We start from the raw sequence: 18,464 nt of genomic DNA on the forward strand, positions 1-18,464 counted from the left end.
GATAGAAAAGCGCATAGTTATGAGAATATCTAGGCATGATCATGTATATAGGCATCACGTCCGCGACAAGTAGACCAAAACGATTCTGCATCTACTACTATTACTCCACACATCGACCGCTATCCAGCATGCATCTAGAGTATTAAGTTCATAAGAACAGAGTAACGCATTAGGCAATATGACATGATGTAGAGGGATAAACTCAAGCAATATGATATAAACCCCATCTTTTTATCCTCAATGGCAACAATACAATACGTGCCTTGCTGCCCCTGCTGTCACTTGGAAAGGACACCGCAAGATTGAACCCAAAGCTAAGCACTTCTCCCATTGCAAGAAAGATCAATCTAGTAGGCCAAACCAAACTGATAATTCGAAGAGACTTGCAAAGATATTTAAATCATGCGTAAAAGAATTCAGAGAAGAATCAAATATTGTTCATAGATAATCTTGATCATAAACCCACAATTCATCAGATCTCGACAAACACACCGCAAAAATAATTACATCGAATAGATCTCCAAGAAGATCGAGGAGAACTTTGTATTGAGATCCAAAGAGAGAGAAGAAGCCATCTAGCTAATAACTATGGACCCGAAGGTCTGTGGTAAACTACTCACACATCATCGGAGAGGCTATGGTGTTGATGTAGAAGCCTTCCGTGATCAATTCCCCCTCCGGCGGAGCGCCGGAAAAGTCCCCAAGATGGGATCTCACGGGTACAGAAGGTTGCGGCGGTGGAAATAGGGTTTCGGGGTGCTCTCGGATGTTTTTAGGGTATATGAGTATATATAGGCAAAAGAAGTAGGTCGGTGGAGCCACAAGGGGCCCACGAGGGTCGGGGACGCGCCTACCCCCCTGGGCGCGCCTCCCTGCCTCGTGGCTTCCTTGTTGCTTGCTTGACATCCACTCCAAGTCTCCTGGATTGCGTTTGTTCCAAAAATAACTCTCCCGAAGGTTTCATTCCATTTGGATTCCGTTTGATATTCCTTTTCTGCGAAACAATGAAATAGGCAAAAAAAACAACAATTTGCACTGGGCCTTCGGTTAATAGGTTAGTCCCAAAAATAATATAAAAGTGCATAGTAAAGCCCATTAAACATCCAAAACAGATAATATAATAGCATGCAACAATCAAAAATTGAAGATACGTTGGAGACGTATCAAGCATCCCCAAGCTTAATTCCTACTCGTCCTCGGGTAGGTAAATGATAAAAATAGAATTTTTGATGTGGAATGCTACCTAGCATAATTCTTAATGTAATTTTCTTTATTGTGGCATGAATTTTCAGATCCGAAAGATTCAAGACAAAAGTTTAATATTGACATAAAAATAATAATACTTCAAGCATACTAACTAAGCAATTATGTCTTCTCAAAATAACATGGCCAAAGAAACCTTATCCCTACAAAATCATATAGTTTGGTTATGCTTCATTTTCGTCACACAAGAATGCTCTCATCATGCACAACCCCGATGACAAGCCAAGCAATTGTTTCATACTTTAGTATCTCAAACTTTTTTCAACTTTCACACAATGCATGAGCGTGAGCCATGGACATAGCACTATGGGTGGAATAGAATATAATGATGGAGGTTGTGTGGAGAAGACAAAAAAGAGAGAAAGTCTCACATTGACGCGGCTAATCAATGGGCTAGGGAGATGCCCATCAATTGATGTCAATGCAAGGAGTAGGGATTGCCATGCAACGGATGCACTAGAGCTATAAATGTATGAAATCTCAACAAAAGAAACTAAGTGGGTGTGCATCCAACTTGCTTGCTCACGAAGACCTAGGGCACTTGAGGAAGCCCATTGTTGGAATATACAAGCCAAGTTCTATAATGAAAAATTCCCACTAGTATATGAAAGCGACAAAACAAGAGACTCTCTATCATAAAGATCATGGTGCTATTTTGAAGCACAAGTGTGGAAAAAAAGGATAGTAGCATTGTCCCTTTTTTATTATTTGGGGACAATGCTCTATTAATGATGATAATCACACTTCTATTTATTTACAACTCAAAGATTACAACTCGATACTAGAACAAAATATGACTCTAAATGAATGCCTCCGGCGGTGTACCGGGATGAGCAATGAATCAAGAGTGACATGTATGATAAATTATGCATGGTGGCTTTGCCACAAATACGATGTCAACTACATGATCATGCAAAGCAATATGACAATGATGAGGCGTGTCATAATAAATGAAACGGTGGAATGTTGCATGGCAATATATCTCGGAATGGCTATGGAAATGCCATAATAGGTAGGTATGGTGGCTGTTTTGAGGAAGATATAAGGGGGTTTATGTGTGATAGAGCATATCATATCACGGGGGTTGGATGCACCGGCGAAGTTTGCACCAACTCTCAAGGTGAGAAAGGGCAATGCACGGTACCGAAGAGGCTAGCAATGATGGAAAGGTGAGAGTGCGTGTAATCCATGGACTCAACATTAGTCATAAAGAACTCACATACCTATTGCAAAAATCTACAAGTCATCAAAAACCAAGCATTACGCGCATGCTCCTAGAGGGATAGATTGGTAGGAAAAGACCATCACTCGTCCCCGACCGCCACTCATAAGGATGACAATCAAAGAACACCTCATGTTTCAAATTTGTCACACAATGGTTACCATACGTGCATGCTACGAGGCTTGCAAACCTCAACACAAGTATTTCTCAAATTCACAACTACTCAACTAGCATGACTCTAATATTACCACCTTCATATCTCAAAACAATCATCAAGTATCAAACTTCTCATAGTATTCAATGCACTTTTATGAAAGTTTTTATTATACCCATCTTGGATGCCTATCATATTAGGACTAATTCTATAGCCAAAGAAGAATACCATGCTGTTCTAAAGGACTCTCAAAATAATATAAGTGAATAATGAGAGATCAATAATTTCTATAAAATAAAACCACCACCGTGCTCTAAAAGATATAAGTGAAGCACTAGAGCAAAATTATCTAGCTCAAAAGATATAAGTGAAGCACATAGAGTATTCTAATAAATTCCGATTCATGTGTGTCTCTCCAAAAGGTGTGTACAGCAAGGATGATTGTGGTAAACTAAAAAGCAAAGACTCAAATCATACAAGATGCTCCAAGCAAAACACATATCATGTGGTGAATAAAAATATAGCCTCAAGTAAAGTTACCGATGGACGAAGACGAAAGAGGGGATGCCTTCCGGGGCATCCCCAAGCTTAGGCTTTTGGTTGTCCTTTAATTTTACCTTTGGGTGCCTTGGGCATCCCCAATATTAGGCTCTTGCCACTCCTTATTCCATAATCCATCAAATCTTTACCCAAAACTTGAAAACTTCACAACACAAAACTCAACAGAAAATCTCATGAGCTCCGTTAGTATAAGAAAACAAATCACCACTTTAAGTTACTGTAATGAACTCATTATTTATTTATATTTATGTTAAACCTACTATATTCCAACTTCTCTATGGTTCATACCCCCCGATACTAGCCATAGATTCATTAAAATAAGCAAACAACACACGAAAAACAGAATCTGTCAAAAACAGAACAGTCTGTAGTAATGTGGATCAAACGTATACTTATGTAACTCCAAAAATTCTTAAATAAACTGGTGGACTTGAGGAATTTATCTATTAATCATCTGCAAAAAGAATCAACCTAATATCACTCTCCAGTAAAAAATGGCAGCTAATCTCATGAGTGCTAAAGTTTCTGTTTTTTTACAGCAAGATCATAAAGACTTCATCCAAGTCTTCCCAAAGGTTATACTTGGCACAAACACTAATTAAAACATAAAAACACATATGAACAGAAGCTAGATGAATTATTTATTACTAAACAGAACCAAAGATCAATAAACAAAAATAAAATTGGGTTGCCTCCCAACAAGCGCTATCGTTTAACGCCCCTAGCTAGGCATAAAGGCAAGAATAGATCTAGGTATTGTCATCTTTGGTATGCAACCCATAAGTTGCTCTCATAATAGATTCATAAGGTAATTTAATTTTATTCCTAGGAAAGTGTTCCATGCTTTTCCTTAATGGAAATTGGAATCTGACATTTCCTTCTTTCATATCAATAATTGCACCAATCGTTCTAAGGAAAGGTCTACGAAGAATAATAGGACATGTAGGATTGCAACCTATATCAAGAACAATGAAATCTACGGGCACATAATTCCTATTTGCAACAATAAGAACATCATTAATTCTTCCCATAGGTTTCTTAATGGTGGAATCTGCAAGATGCAAATTTAAAGAACAATCATCAAATTCACGGAAACCTAACACATCACCCAAAGTTTTGGGAATCGTGGAAACACTAGCACCCAAATCACACAAAGCATAGCATTCATGATTTTTAATCTAAATTTTAATAGTAGGTTCCCACTCATCATAAAGTTTTCTAGGGATAGAAACTTCTAATTCAAGCTTTTCTTCATAGGATTGCATTAAAGCATCAACGATATGTTTGGTAAAAGCTTTATTTTGACTATAAGCATGAGGAGAATTTAACACGGATTGCAACAAGGAAATACAATCTATACCTACTAATAAAGCAAGGTGTGTTTCTCCGATTTTTTCATCCGTTCACCACTGATTTTTTTTGTTCTATCCAAGGTGGTACTAATTTTTTGTGTGTCCATCTGCCATAAAAGAAACAGTTTTATCCAAAATTTCGTACATGGCCACGCGCGCTGAGGCCCAGCCCATTTATTTGCTGTCCATGCAGCTGAGAACCATTATTTACCGCACTGGTTGGAAAATAGACGAAGTTTCGCATATGGCGCCCAGTATTGGGACGGCCCATTTTTATTTTTTTCTCTGTTCTGCTTCTTTTTCCTTTTTCTTTTTTCCCTTTTCTTTTCTCTTTCCTTTTTCTTTTTTCTCTTCCAACTTTCTATTTGTTTTTTCCTTTTTTCATAAATTCAATTTTTCAGAATTTTTGTTTTTGATTAAATTTTTGTAAAATCTCCAGAATTTATTATATTTTTACCATTTTGAATTTTTTTTCCAAATTTTAGATTTTTCTTCCCATTCCGGAAATTATTGAAAACTATAGAATTTTTTTGCATTTAATTGTTTTTTATGATTTCCAAAATTGTTCGATATTTTCAAAATAAATTGCATTTTGAAAATGATACAAATTCAAAAAATATTCATTTTTATTGAAACGTTCACAAATTCAAAGTAATGCTTGTGTTAGAAAACATGTTTTTGAAAATTATTTCAATGTTCAAAACATATTTAATTTTCAAAAATTGTTCACATGTTCAAAAAATGTTCGTTTACTTATAAAAGGTTCATGTTTTTATTTTTTTGTGAATTTCAAGAAATTTTCATGTTTCGAAGAATATTCGAGATATCATAATTATTAATTTATTTTTTGATAAGTTCAATAAGATGAGAAAAAAATGTTTTGAATGGTATGCTAAGTATATTATTAAACATTCGCGCTGGCTATTTGTTACCAGGAGCAGTTTGTCAAGTGGCTAGCAGCACGTGGTCGAGTTTTTGAGGTCGTCAGTTTGATCCTTCAACTCAGTGGTTGTTTTGGATTTTTGTTCGCACCTTATAAACACAGGTCGTTTTGGTGTCTGCCACTTGCCTGGCCAGACATGAACTGTTGTGCATCCGACGTGCTATTTGACAATAAAAAAGAATATGTTTGTTGACTATAATTAAAAGAAATTGTGGGCACATGGCAATAAAAGAGGATATGTTGGTTTGGCTCTGACTAAAAATACGTGGGCAAGTGATCGCTGAAATAATTACAGAGAATAAACCCTGATGAAGTAGGGACTACCTGGTTAGGTGTCGATTATACCGATGAAACGGGATTCGCTGCAAGTTGTACTATAACTGTTACGCCATCATAGGAGAGGGTGGTCGAAGCAACTATGCCCTGAAGGTCGCCGTGCTGCCACAAAATGAGGAGGCAGCCACAACCTAGACACGGTGGCGGACACGAAGAAAAAAAAAGGCACAAGTTGGGTGGTGGCCACCACTCCGACCAACCCCATCACTATTAAGATCTCGTGGGCCAAACATGACCTGTGAGAACATCCCAGCTCCTTGCTCTGTAGCCCCATCACTATGGAGACCGTTTTGATGGACACATCTATTATCTCTCCGATGCTTCTCGTAAGAAAATATCTCTCCCGTTCCAACGCACAGGCATATGTGCTAGTCTATTAAAGAACAATTATCATAATTAAATTCCTTGAAATTCAAAATAGTGGGTTCATTGCTACCTAAAGTTTTGACCTCTTCAATCCCACTTTTACCAATTTTTGCATCAAGATCTAAAAACTCCGAATCATTGGGACTCCTTTTAACTAAAGTTGGCTCATCTCCAGTCCCATCTTTATCAAGATTCATATTGCAAAACAAAGATTTAATAGGGGACACATCAATCACTTTTGGATCTTCATCATTATTACCTTCTAACTCTTCCGGTTTGGCAGCCATCTTATTAACTAAGGTGGCCTGCTTATTCGAAATCTGAGCTATTAAGTTTTCAAGATGAGCAAACTGAGATTTCAAACCATAAAACTCCTTAGACATATCATTAAGCTCTTTATTCATGTACTCCATAAAGCTTTTTTGTTCTTTAAGCTCATTTCTAAAGAAATTATTATGCTCAATGTCGGTGTACAAAAGTAGGGGCACTCCTTTTTTACCCCTTTACTTGTGCACGGGCAGTCGAAGCCGCGCCCGCGGCCACACTAAGCAGGGCAGAGGAAGGAAGCCGAAGCGCAAGGCGACCAAAGGCAACGCCAAGACCAAGAAACACCAAAGAACAAGAGGGCGAGGTGGACTACCCCAGCGAGACCCTTGCCGGGGCAGCCTCCGCAGCCCCGGCAAGGCCCTTGCCGGGGCAACTTGCCCGATGCCAGCAGAGCGAGCCACCCTTGAGCCCGCAGGTTCCAACACCACCAACCAACTACATTGGAACCAAGGCTTGGGAGGCACCTCTGTGGTGGCATGCAGATCTTCGTCAAGATCATGAACACACAAGATCAGACGAGGACCAGAAGACGACGACCCTCGACGAGATCCTTGCCGAGGAGATCCACGAGACCCCCGGCAAGACCCTTGCCGGGGACGACCACTGTGCCGTGGCAAGGCCCTTGCCAAAGACACTACGGGGCCGCGGCCAGGCCCGCGTCTGCCAAGGCTCCACCACCGTCCTCATGCAGCTGCCAGCTCAACCAGCTGAGCAGGCACCTGCGTGGCGACGAGCGGCCTCCACGACCGATGCAGCAAGCACCTGCGTGGTGGCATGCAGGTCTTCGTGAAGGCTCCACCACCGCGCCAGCCCAGCAGCCAGCCAACGTGGCGCCACGACGCCTCGTCAGCTCAGACGCATGTCGAAGCCAGGCGAGGCGGCGACAGCTGGGACGTGCTTCCTTGCCGTCCCCGATAAAGCGAGAGGGGCACGTCGGCAGCACATTAAATGCGTTTGTCCGATGGTGCCAGAGCATAGACTCATCCCCTGTACACCTTTCCACCTCCTGTGTGCCATTGTGGCAGCCCCTTTTGCCTATAAAAGGAGGCCCGAGGCGACCAGGAGAAGGATTCGGATCTTTTGGGCAAGTTGCACCCCGTAGCTAGTTCAAGAACACAAGAACACTCGAATACATCCACCAAAGCTGGACTATTGTATTACGCATCTTCGCAACCCGAACCTGGGTAAACGATCTGTGTGCTTCCTGTCAGACCCGCTCTTTGCACAACCCCGCGCCTGCCAACCATAGAAGGGATCCAGTCATTCCATAGGTGTCGATTTCCCCTGACATCTTTGGCGCGCCAGGTAGGGGGCGCAGTTGTGAAAATCTGGTCTGGTCGGAGCAGCGGTTTCATGGTGATCGTCACTCCAAGGAAGAAGACGACCAAGCCTGACGGCATCATCTACGGATGCGGTGGACGCCCGTGCGACGACAGAAAAGCTAAGTCGTGTGAAACTTTAAGCAATTTCTCTTTATATATATAAGGTTATCATCCTTGAAGGTCCTACCCTATGTATGGAAAACCTGCACGCAAAGGGGCCCTCCTGCTATTGGCAAAGCCCTTGCTCTGTTTCGAGTCCGCTCAACAGCTCAAGCGGCCGCCTCGAGGGCGGCAGGGTAGCCTTCCGCAATTGGTAACGCTCTCGACTCTGACTCGAGTCAAGCTCGACAGTTCGAGCGGTCACGTTAAGGGCGGTAAGGTGGTTCGCCTGGCAGCAAGCACACCCGGCAAGCCATTGGGGATCCGTCATCAAGATGCTGCGGCCTGGGTTTACGTGCCGGCGAGCCTACCTGATTAACGTAGGGTGGACATACAAGGGGAGATCTAACGGGAAGATAGCATGCATGATATCAAAAGTGCTGCAGATTTATATTACATCAATTATTGCTGCAGTTCTAACTAAAGATATAAATTGTCTTGGTCATGAACCTGCAGCGGCGGTGAGAGACGGGGTGCCTAATCCCGGCGCTGGCCCTCTACCCTCTGGATTCCATCAATGCGGCTGATGATGGGCTTGATATGCTCCTTGAGCACCGCGAGGTCCGCATCCTCCGGCAAGCTCTCCAGCGCGGCTTCAAAGTCAATGTTGGGATTCCAGTGCGCCACCTTGGTGAGGACCTCGGTCATGGCACCCCGGAAAAGCCTCCAGGCCTCATCGGCCAGGGAGGCCGCCCAATTGGAGTGGAACTGCTCCAGGGCCCCGAAGACACCCTCGAAGAACAGGGTCAGCTTGGCGTTGGGGCTCACGTTGCGCTCCGGGGTGTACCTCACATTTGGCACCCCCATGGTAGCCAGCTGCGTGGTGATCCTGCCGGCGACGCCTTCGAGGCGGCCGATCCAGCGGTTCTCACCCTCCACAAATCCTTGTGGTTGGCGGTCTCGTTCTTCCGCAGCTGCTTCTCGGCCTCCAGATCCTTGGCCAGGGTCTCCTCCCGGGCCTTGCCCTCCGAGAGCATCTCCTCAAGGCTCTCTAGCTTCAGCTTCAGGTCTTTGATGGAGTTTTTGGCCTCGGAAAGCTGCCCCGCCTTGCTGAGGATTGCGCCCTGCGCCTCTACCAGAGCGCCGTTGAGCGTGTCCTTCTCCTTGGACAACTTCAGGACCTGGTCCTTCAGCTCGTCCCGCTCCACCTCCTGCTCCTTCACCCTGCCGGCGTGAACCAGAGCCTGGGTATTGAGTGCCTCCCTGTGCCTGTGCTCCAGCTCCTGGGTCTGCTGCACGACGAGCTTCTCCCCCTCCTCGTCCTTGCCGCGGAGCGTTGCAGCGAGCTTCTCCTCACGCGCGGCAAGGTGCTCCTCCTGGGAGTTTAGCGCGGCCTGCTGCTGGTGCCGAGCAGCCTCGGCCTGGGCAGCCTCTTGCTTCGCCAGTTCCCGGGCCTTCTCGATGTCGGCCTGCTTCATGATGAGCGCCAGGTTGCGCTCAGCCAGCGCGTCCTGGGCGGCCTTCAATTCCTTGTGAGCCTGGCAGAACCAAGCCTGCGCCTCGGCGACGCACTCCTCAAGGTCCGCCTCCGCCTTGTCCACCTCCGCCATCCTGGACTTGGCCTTGTCCAGGCGGGCGCGGTGAAGCGCCTAGAGCTTCTGGAAGTTGGCGCTCATGGCCTGGAGGAGCCGCTCTTCCTGGGAACCGCCGCCACCGGTGCTCGGCTCATCAATGACCTCAAGCCCGGCGGCGGCGAGCACTTCATCATCAAACACCTCCCCCTCGACGGGTGCCCCGGTGCTCGCCGTCCCTGGGAGGTGGACGAATAGGTCGTCGCTCACCCTCAGGTACGTGCCCGAGCCAGAGGCAGCGGAGGAGGAAGGTTGGTCATCAACCACCTCCTCCTCAGCAGCGGCCTTGCCAGCCCCCCCGGCAGGCCCCTTGCCGGCCTCCTCGGCGGCAGCCTTGCCAGGATCCCCGGCAGGCCCCTTGGCGGCGTGCTCAGCAGCATCCTTGGCGGCCTCCTCGGTGGCGATCTTCTCGGCCTCCGCCGCGGCGTCCTTGGCGACATCCTCGATGACAGTGTCTATGTCCTCCCGGTCCGCCGATGGAGGATCTGGATATCGAGAAGGGGATGAGGCGAAGCCAAGACCAAGATCCAATAGAAAGAGAAGAAAAGAAGGAGCGGGGACAGAAGGCAAATCACTTACCCATGCTGGGCCGGGAAGAAGTAGCCCCTTCCCCGCCAACATCTGGCGCCGAGACGAAGCCACCAGCACCTGGGTTCTCCTCCTCCACCTCCGTGCGCATGGGCTCGACGCTTGGCGCCCTTGCCGGGGACGCCCCTCGGGGCGGTGTGGTCGATGGGGGCGTCATGTTGAAGGTGGCCTCCAGTGGCTCCTCCTGCTGCCATCCTCCTCCTACAACCACGGCAAGGTCAGCACCAAGGGATCGCACCCTGGCGCGCGTTGAGGGGGAGCAAGTGGTGAACTTACGCTGGGGGCTGCTGTCCGGGCTGCTCACCACCACCAGTGGCGTGCTCGAAGTGCCCGCCGGGGGCTGACCGCCTGTCGAGGTCCTGGCCCTCTTCATCCTCTAGGATAGCGTCTCCACGTCCCTGCAAAGATGAAAACAAATCAAAATAAACAGCACAGTCCGTGGAGACGGAGATGACGAAAAGGAATAAGACACTTACTCATCCTCCACCTCCTCCTCTGCCGCCTTCCTCTTCCTCCTTGGGCTGAGGGACCCGAAGTCGAAGACAACCTCCGCGTCAACGTCTGGCGGGGGGGGGGGGGAGAAGGTGGGGTCTGGACACACTTGGACGAGGAAGAGGCAGCTGCTTTCTTCTTCGCCACCGCAGCCTTCACCAACTTCCTCGCCGCCGCGGCCCTTGTCTGGCACGTAGACCCTTCCTGGGTCTGCTGCAGTTGCGCAGCCCTGCCGGGCCAGACCGGCTTGCTGGAGCTGGCCCGCCGCAGGACTCGCCCTCTCCCCATGGCCGGAGGGTCGACAGCCTCGACCTCCTCCTCCTCCTCCAATGACGACGACTCGTCGACCACATCCTCAATGAGAGGGGCCCCGGTGCCGGTGCTGCTGGCCTCCCCAGCGGACTCCGCCCACTGGGCGAGCTCCTTCTCCTCCTCGGCCGCCGCGGCCTTGTCCTCCACGCCGCCGGCGCTGCCGGCCTCCTTGGCGAGCTCCGCCTCCACCGCCCTGGCGGCGATGTAGTCCAGCTCCGCCTGGGTGGTGTCCTGAACAAGCAGCGGCTCGGCGCGGACGTACTTCTCCTCCAAGGTGTCAAAGAACTCCTGCACTTGATCCTCTGGCGGCTCGGCCCAATTTGGGACGAGGCTGTGCGCGTTGACCTCCGGCATCATGGCGATGATGTCGTTTCGGCGCGAGTTATTGCTCAGCGGGACCACCCCCACCGGCAACCCAAACAAGGGCCCCTTGGCAACCTTGCCGGTCTTGGCGGCCTTGCCGGACCACACGACCTTGCCGTCGCGGTTCACGTCGAGCTGGAAGAGACGCTAGCAGAAGTGGGCGTGCCCCATCACCGTGAGGTTGCGGTCCAAGCCGGGGCGGAGCCTCATGATGTCGGCCGCATTCGTGAAGAGCCAGGCCGGCCTCCCCTTGTTGTGCAGCGGAGCGATTCAGCGGTGGATGAAATCCGCCCCGATCATCTCAAGGGTGAGCCCGCCCTCGGTGAGGCGCAGAATCCTGGTGGTGGCGACCATGAGCTTCGCGTCGTCGGCGTCGACATTGCTCCAGTCGTTTCTGTGAACCGGCGGCGCCTGGCGAACCTGGCAGAACTCTTGCGGGTCCTCCTCCTCAATCCAGCACCACCGGCCCCGCCACTTCTCCCACCTCTCCTTCTGAGCACCCTCCAGGTATGTCCCCTTGGACCTGGGGATCCAGGCGACACAACCGGAAATGGCGCCTCCCTTTTCGATCCGAGGGAAGAAGTAGTGGCGGAAGAGCGCCGTGTTGGGATGCACCCCGGCGAAGCCCTCGCAGAGATGCGCAAAAAGATCCATGCATGCCACGGCATTTGGAGTGAAATCCAGAAGGTGGAAGCCGTAGGTATGCATGATATCGTTGAAGAAATCAGAGAAGGGGGGGCAGAGGCCGCATGAGAAGTTGTCGACGAAGAATGGGTACTGATTCGGGCCGGCCTTGGTGAAAGCAGCAGGGAAGACACGCGTGGCAGGGTGCCCCGTCGTCTCCCCCCGTCTTGCACCCCCACAGATGCTTGAAGTAGTCCCGGAGGTGGACCGCGTCGACCGTCGTGGGGAAGTAGGTGGACTGCGTCCGCTGTACCGCCAACTCGCTCTCCAGCGGCTCCTCCGCCCCGGCATCCTTGGTCACCCCCTTGTCCTTGCTGGTTTTGGGTGCCAGGGCGACTGCGAAAGGCGAAGGGGGAAGGGCGACGAGGGCGCAGCGGCGGTGAGCAAAGGCAAGAGCTTGAGAGGGAGGAGAAGGGGACAGCGGTTCCGAGATTGGAGAAAGCACGGAGGGTAAATGAGCAGCACGCCCATGGTTATTCCTTTTTACGGGGAAGGCCTGGGCCGCCTCTTTTCCCATTAACTGCGATGTGACGCATGCGTGCGGAAACCGCCCCACGCATGCCCCCCACGTCATGCACGACCCTCCATGTTCCGCGTTCAACGCGGGTTGTGGGGAAGTGCAAGCGAGCGAGAAGTTACCATGGTAAAAATCCCGCCCCGCCTGCCCGCGCACCGTTCTGGGCCTGGCCCAACAACGCGTCGCGCTTATGTGTGGCCCAGGCCCGGGGGCTCCTGTCGGTGTACAAAAGTAGGGGCACTCCTTTTTTACCCCTTTACTTGTGCACGGGTAGTCGGAGCCGTGCCCGCGGCCACACTAAGCAGGGCAGAGGAAGGAAGCCGAAGCACAAGGCGACCAAAGGCAACGCCAAGACCAAGAAACACCAAAGAACAAGAGGGCGAGGTGGACTCCCCCGGCGAGACCCTTGCCGGGGCAACTTGCCCGATGCCAGCAGAGCGAGCCACCCTTGAGCCCGCGGGTTCCAACACCACCAACCAACTACATTGGAACCAAGGCTCGGGAGGCACCTCTGTGGTGGCATGCAGATCTTCATCAAGATCATGAACACACAAGATCAGATGAGGACTAGAAGACGACGACCCTCGGGGAGATCCTTGCCGAGGAGATCCACGGGACCCCCGGCAAGACCCTTGCCGGGGATGACCACTGTGTCGCGGCAAGGCCCTTGCCGGGGCCCCGGCAAGGCCCTTGCCAAAGACACTTACGGGGCCGCGGCCAGGACCGCGTCTGCCAAGGCTCCACCGCCGTCCCCATGAAGCTACCAGCTCAACCAGCTGAGCAGGCACCTACGTGGCGACGAGCGGCCTCCACGACCGACGTAGCAAGCACCTTTGTGGTGGCATGCAGGTCTTCGTGAAGGCTCCACCACCGCGCCAGCCCAGCAGCCAGCCAACGTGGCGCCACGACGCCTCGTCAGCTCGGACGCGTGTCGAAGCCAGGCGAGGCGGCGACAGCTGGGACGTGCTTCCTTGCCGTCCCCGATAAAGCGAGAGGGGCACGTCGGCAGCACATTAAATGCATTTGTCCGACGGTGCCAGAGGATAGACTCATCCCCTGTACACCTTTCCACCTCCTGTGTGCCACTGTGGCAGCCCCTTTTGCCTATAAAAGGAGGCCCGAGGCGACCAGGAGAAGGATTCGGATCTTTTGGGCAAGTTGCACCCCGTAGCTAGTTCAAGAACACAAGAACACTCGAATACATCCACCAAAGCAGGACTAGGGTATTACGCATCTTCGCGGCCCAAACCTGGGTAAACGATCCTTGTGCTTCCTGTCAAACCCGCTCTTTGCACAACCCCGTGCCCACCAACTGTAGAAGGGATCCCAGTGATTCCATAGGTGTTGATTTCCCCCGACACTCAAATTGCAAAGTCATAAAGCTTCTAACGTTGTTTTCAATTTCTTCCAACCTTCTAAGGTGAGGATCAACGTTTTTAGGTAAGGCCATCAGGGCAAACTGGCACAGAAGAAGCAAGCGGAAAGAGGCAAACAGAAAAAGAGGGCGAATAAAATGGCAAGGGTGAAGTGGGGGAGAGGAAAACGAGAGGCAAATGGCAAATAATGTAATGCGAGGGATAAGAGTTTGTGATGGGCACTTGGTATGTCTTGACTTGACGTAAGCCTCCCCGGCAACGGCACCAGAAATCCTTCTTGCTACCTCTTGAGCATGCGTTGGTTTTCCCTTGAAGAGGAAAGGGTGATGCAGCAAAGTAGCGTAAGTATTTCCCTCAATTTTTGAGAACCAAGGTATCAATCCAGTAGGAGGTTACACGCAAGTCGCCTCGTACCTACACAAACAAATAAGAACCTTGCAACCAACGCGATAAAGGGGTTGTCAATGCCTTCACGGCTACTTGCAAAAGTGAGATCTGATAGAGATAATAAGATAAATATTTTTGGTATTTTTATGATATAGATTGGAAAGTAAAGATTGCAAAATAAAAGACGGAAGAAATAGTAAATTGATAGGAAAATAATATGATGGAAGATAGACCTGGGGGACCATAGGTTTCACTAGTGGCTTCTCTCGAGATAGCATAATTTACGGTGGGTGAACGAATTACTACTGAGCAATTGATAGAAAAGCGCATAGTTATGAGAATATCTAGGCATGATCATGTATATAGGCATCACGTCCGCGACAAGTAGACCGAAACGATTCTGCATCTACTACTATTACTCCATACATCGACCACTATCCAGCATGCATCTAGAGTATTAAGTTCATAAGAACAGAGTAACGCATTAGGCAAGAAGACATGATGTAGAGGGATAAACTCAAGCAATATGATATAAACCCCATCTTTTTATCATCGATGGCAACAATACAATACATGCCTTGCTGCCCCTGCTGTCACTGGGAAAGGACACCACAAGATTGAACCCAAAGCTAAGCACTTCTCCCATTGCAAGAAAGATCAATCTAGTAGGCCAAACCAAACTGATAATTCGAAGAGACTTGCAAAGATATTTAAATCATGCGTAAAAGAATTCAGAGAAGAATCAAATATTGTTCATAGATAATCTTGATCATAAACCCACAATTCACCGGATCTCGACAAACACACCCAAAAAGAATTACATCGAATAGATCTCCAAGAAGATCGAGGAGAACTTTGTATTGAGATCCAAAGAGAGAGAAGAAGCCATCTAGCTAATAACTATGGACCCGAAGGTCTGTGGTAAACTACTCACACATCATCGGAGAGGCTATGGTGTTGATGTAGAAGCCCTCCATGATCGATTCCCCCTCTGGCGGAGCGCTGGAAAAGGCCCCAAGATGGGATCTCACGGGTACAAAAGGTTGCGGAGGTGGAAATAGGGTTTCGTGGTGCTCTCGGATGTTTTTAGGGTATATGAGTATATATAGGCGAAAGAAGTAGGTCGGTGGAGCCACGAGGGTGGGGGCGCGCCTACCCCCCTAGGCGCGCCTCCCTGCCTCGTGGCTTCCTCATTGCTTCCTTGACATCCACTCCAAGTCTCATGGATTGCGTTTGTTCCAAAACTAACTCTCCCGAAGGTTGCATTCCGTTTGGATTCCGTTTGATATTCCTTTTCTTCGAAACACTGAAATAGGCAAAAAAACAGCAATTTGCACTGGGCCTTCGGTTAATAGGTTAGTCCGAAAAAAATATAAAAGTGCATAGTAAAGCCCATTAAACATCCAAAACAGATAATATAATAGCATGGAAGAATAAAAAATTATAGATACGTTGGAGACATATCAGACATTAGTCCATCTGTCGTTGAGTGTATCCTGTTCGGCTTGAAGCCGTTGCTGCTTCCTTTTCAGGCTCCTCGCGGTTGCGATCAGCTGTTGCCTAAAGCGTTCTTGCTCAAGGGGCTCCTCTGGCACGATGAAATCTTCGTCACCGGGGCTTATGTCGTATTCGGAGGGTGGCATGTAATTGTTGTCCTTCGAGTCTTCGCTTCTGACTGGCTCGTCAGGGTTACCCTGCCTATCCTCCCTATCATCATGTTCGGGTGTTGGTTCGACGGGGGCATCTGGGTCTTCGGCGTTCTCCAGAGTGTTATTGTCTCCATTTCCGGTATTGCTTTCCTTGCCACGGCGTGATTTTGAACGGCGTCGTCGATGCCGTTTCTTTGGTGGTTTATCAGTGTTGTTGTCCTTGATTGGATCCTTACTGCCCTCACCGCCATCCTCTCTTGGCGTATCTACCATGCATACGTTGAATGTGGAGGTGGCCGCCCAGCGTGTGGTATGCGGCGGATTTTGGCTTTGTTCGTCTCCGGCATCAATGTCCATACCGTAGATGTCTTCGGAGTTACAGTCAAGCCTGTCGGTAAGGTCCTTGATAGTGGCTATGAAGTGGGTGGTGGGTGGGACGTAAAATTTCCCACCCTCAGCCCCTAGTCCGGGCTGGGCGTAATTTGGATGTTGCTCCTTTGTAATGTCGAGTGATCACATTAGGTCCAGAGCCTCGCTTAAAGACGAGGTTCGGCCAGGGAAAAGAGAGTCCATGGAGTACGGCGGGAAGAAAATCCCTAGGCCGGGCTTACTTAATTCGGACTCCGAGGGTTCGGGCCAGTGTTCGGAGAAGAGTCCGGCTTCATGACGATTGCCGTTGATACTACTTCCTCTGGCTCTCCCATGCTAGGCTCTATGGCCGCAGAGAGTCCTGCGGCCTCGAGAATCCCGTCTTCGGACCTGGTGATGTGCTCCGGATCTAAGGCCAGAGCGGGGATTGGGGTCGCGAACCCTTGGAAGATCAAGTCTCCTTGGATATCAGCGACATAATCTAGGCTTCCAAAATTAATCTGGTTATCTAGGGCATAGCTGTCGATCTGCTCTAGACGGCCAAGCGAGTTGGCTCGCAGTGCGAAGCCGCCAAACACAAAGATCCGGCCGGGGAGAAAGACCTCCCTCAGGGCAGTATTGTTGTAGATGATGGATGGAGCCATCAAACCTTCTGGCAACGACACAACGGAACTCTCAATGAAAGCACCAATGTCGGTGTCAAAACCGACGGATCTCGGGTAGGGGGTCCCGAACTGTGCGTCTAAGGTCGATGGTAACAGGAGACGGGGGACACGATGTTTACCCAGGTTCGGGCCCTCTTGATGGAGGTAATACCCTACTTCCTGCTTGATTGATCTTGATGAATATGAGGATTACAAGAGTTGATCTACCACGAGATCATAATGGCTAAACCCTAGATGTCTAGCCTGTATGATTGTGATTGCCTCTACGGACTAAACCCTCCGGTTTATATAGACACCGGAGGGGCCTAGGGTTATACAGAGTCGGTTTACAGAGGAAGGAATCTTCATATCCGAATGCCAAGCTTGCCTTCCACACAAAGGAGAGTCCCATCCGGACACGGGAGGAAGCCTTCTGTCTTGTATCTTCATAGCCCATCAGTCCGGCCCATGTCACACAGCCCGGACGACCGAGGACCCCTTAATCCAGGACTCCCTCAGTGGCGCCGCGCCCCTCGAGCCCCTGGTGCTTTACTTGGCCGCCACGCCCTGCTTAGCCAGTGCAGCGCTGGTGGTCGTCCGCGAGGGGCGCCAGGCCAAGAACCTGCCACACGATGCCGCGCGTGTGGTCGAGACGATGCAACACCCAGACGGTGCCCCTGAAGCCACGGTGGCGTCAGCAGATGACCAGGCTCCACAAGACGGCCCTCCTGAGGCTGTAGTTGCCCCAACAGGCGAGCGAGCTCCCGAGGTCCCCCGGCCTCAAGAGGTGCCCCAGCCTCAGGAGGTCTCGGACTCCGCCAACACTCCTGCCCTCGTCGAGCACCCGGTGTACTTTGTCAGCACGGTACTGCGTGACGCGCGGGCATGCTACCCCATGCCACAGAAGCTTCTACTCGCGCTTGTCGTTGCCTCGCGCAAGCCGCGCCACTACTTCCAAGGCCACCCCATTAAGGTCGTCTCAGCTTACCCACTGGAAAGGGTGCTCCGGAGCCCCAATGCCGCGGGAAGGGTCGCTGAATGGAACATCGAACTATATGCATTCCAGCTGGAGTTCAGCACCACCAGGGTCATCAAGGGTGCCGCGCTCGCCGACTTCGTGGCGGAGTGGACCGATGCTCCAGGGCCCGAAGCAGGCGAGGACCGGTCCCTCTCGCCAGGAAGCGAAGCACCAGATGGCTGGGTCATGTACTTTGATGGCGCCTTCGCACGTCAGGGCGCGGGGGCCGGAGCCGTGCTCATCTCGCCCACCCAAGACAAGCTCTACTACGCCATGCAGCTCTATTTCCAACGTGGCGAGAAGATCTCCAACAACATCGCGGAGTATGAAGGCTTGATCGCCGGCCTCAAGGCCGCGGCCGCTTTGGGCATGAAGCGGCTCACCATCAAGGGCGACTCCCAGCTCCTCGTCAACTTCTCCAACAAAGTGTACGAGCCGAAGGATGAACACATGGAGGCATACCTGGCAAAGGTATGCAAAATGGAGAAA

This window comes from Triticum aestivum, chromosome 3D (assembly GCF_018294505.1).
Source record: "Triticum aestivum cultivar Chinese Spring chromosome 3D, IWGSC CS RefSeq v2.1, whole genome shotgun sequence".
NCBI classification, from domain to species: Eukaryota; Viridiplantae; Streptophyta; class Magnoliopsida; order Poales; family Poaceae; genus Triticum; species Triticum aestivum.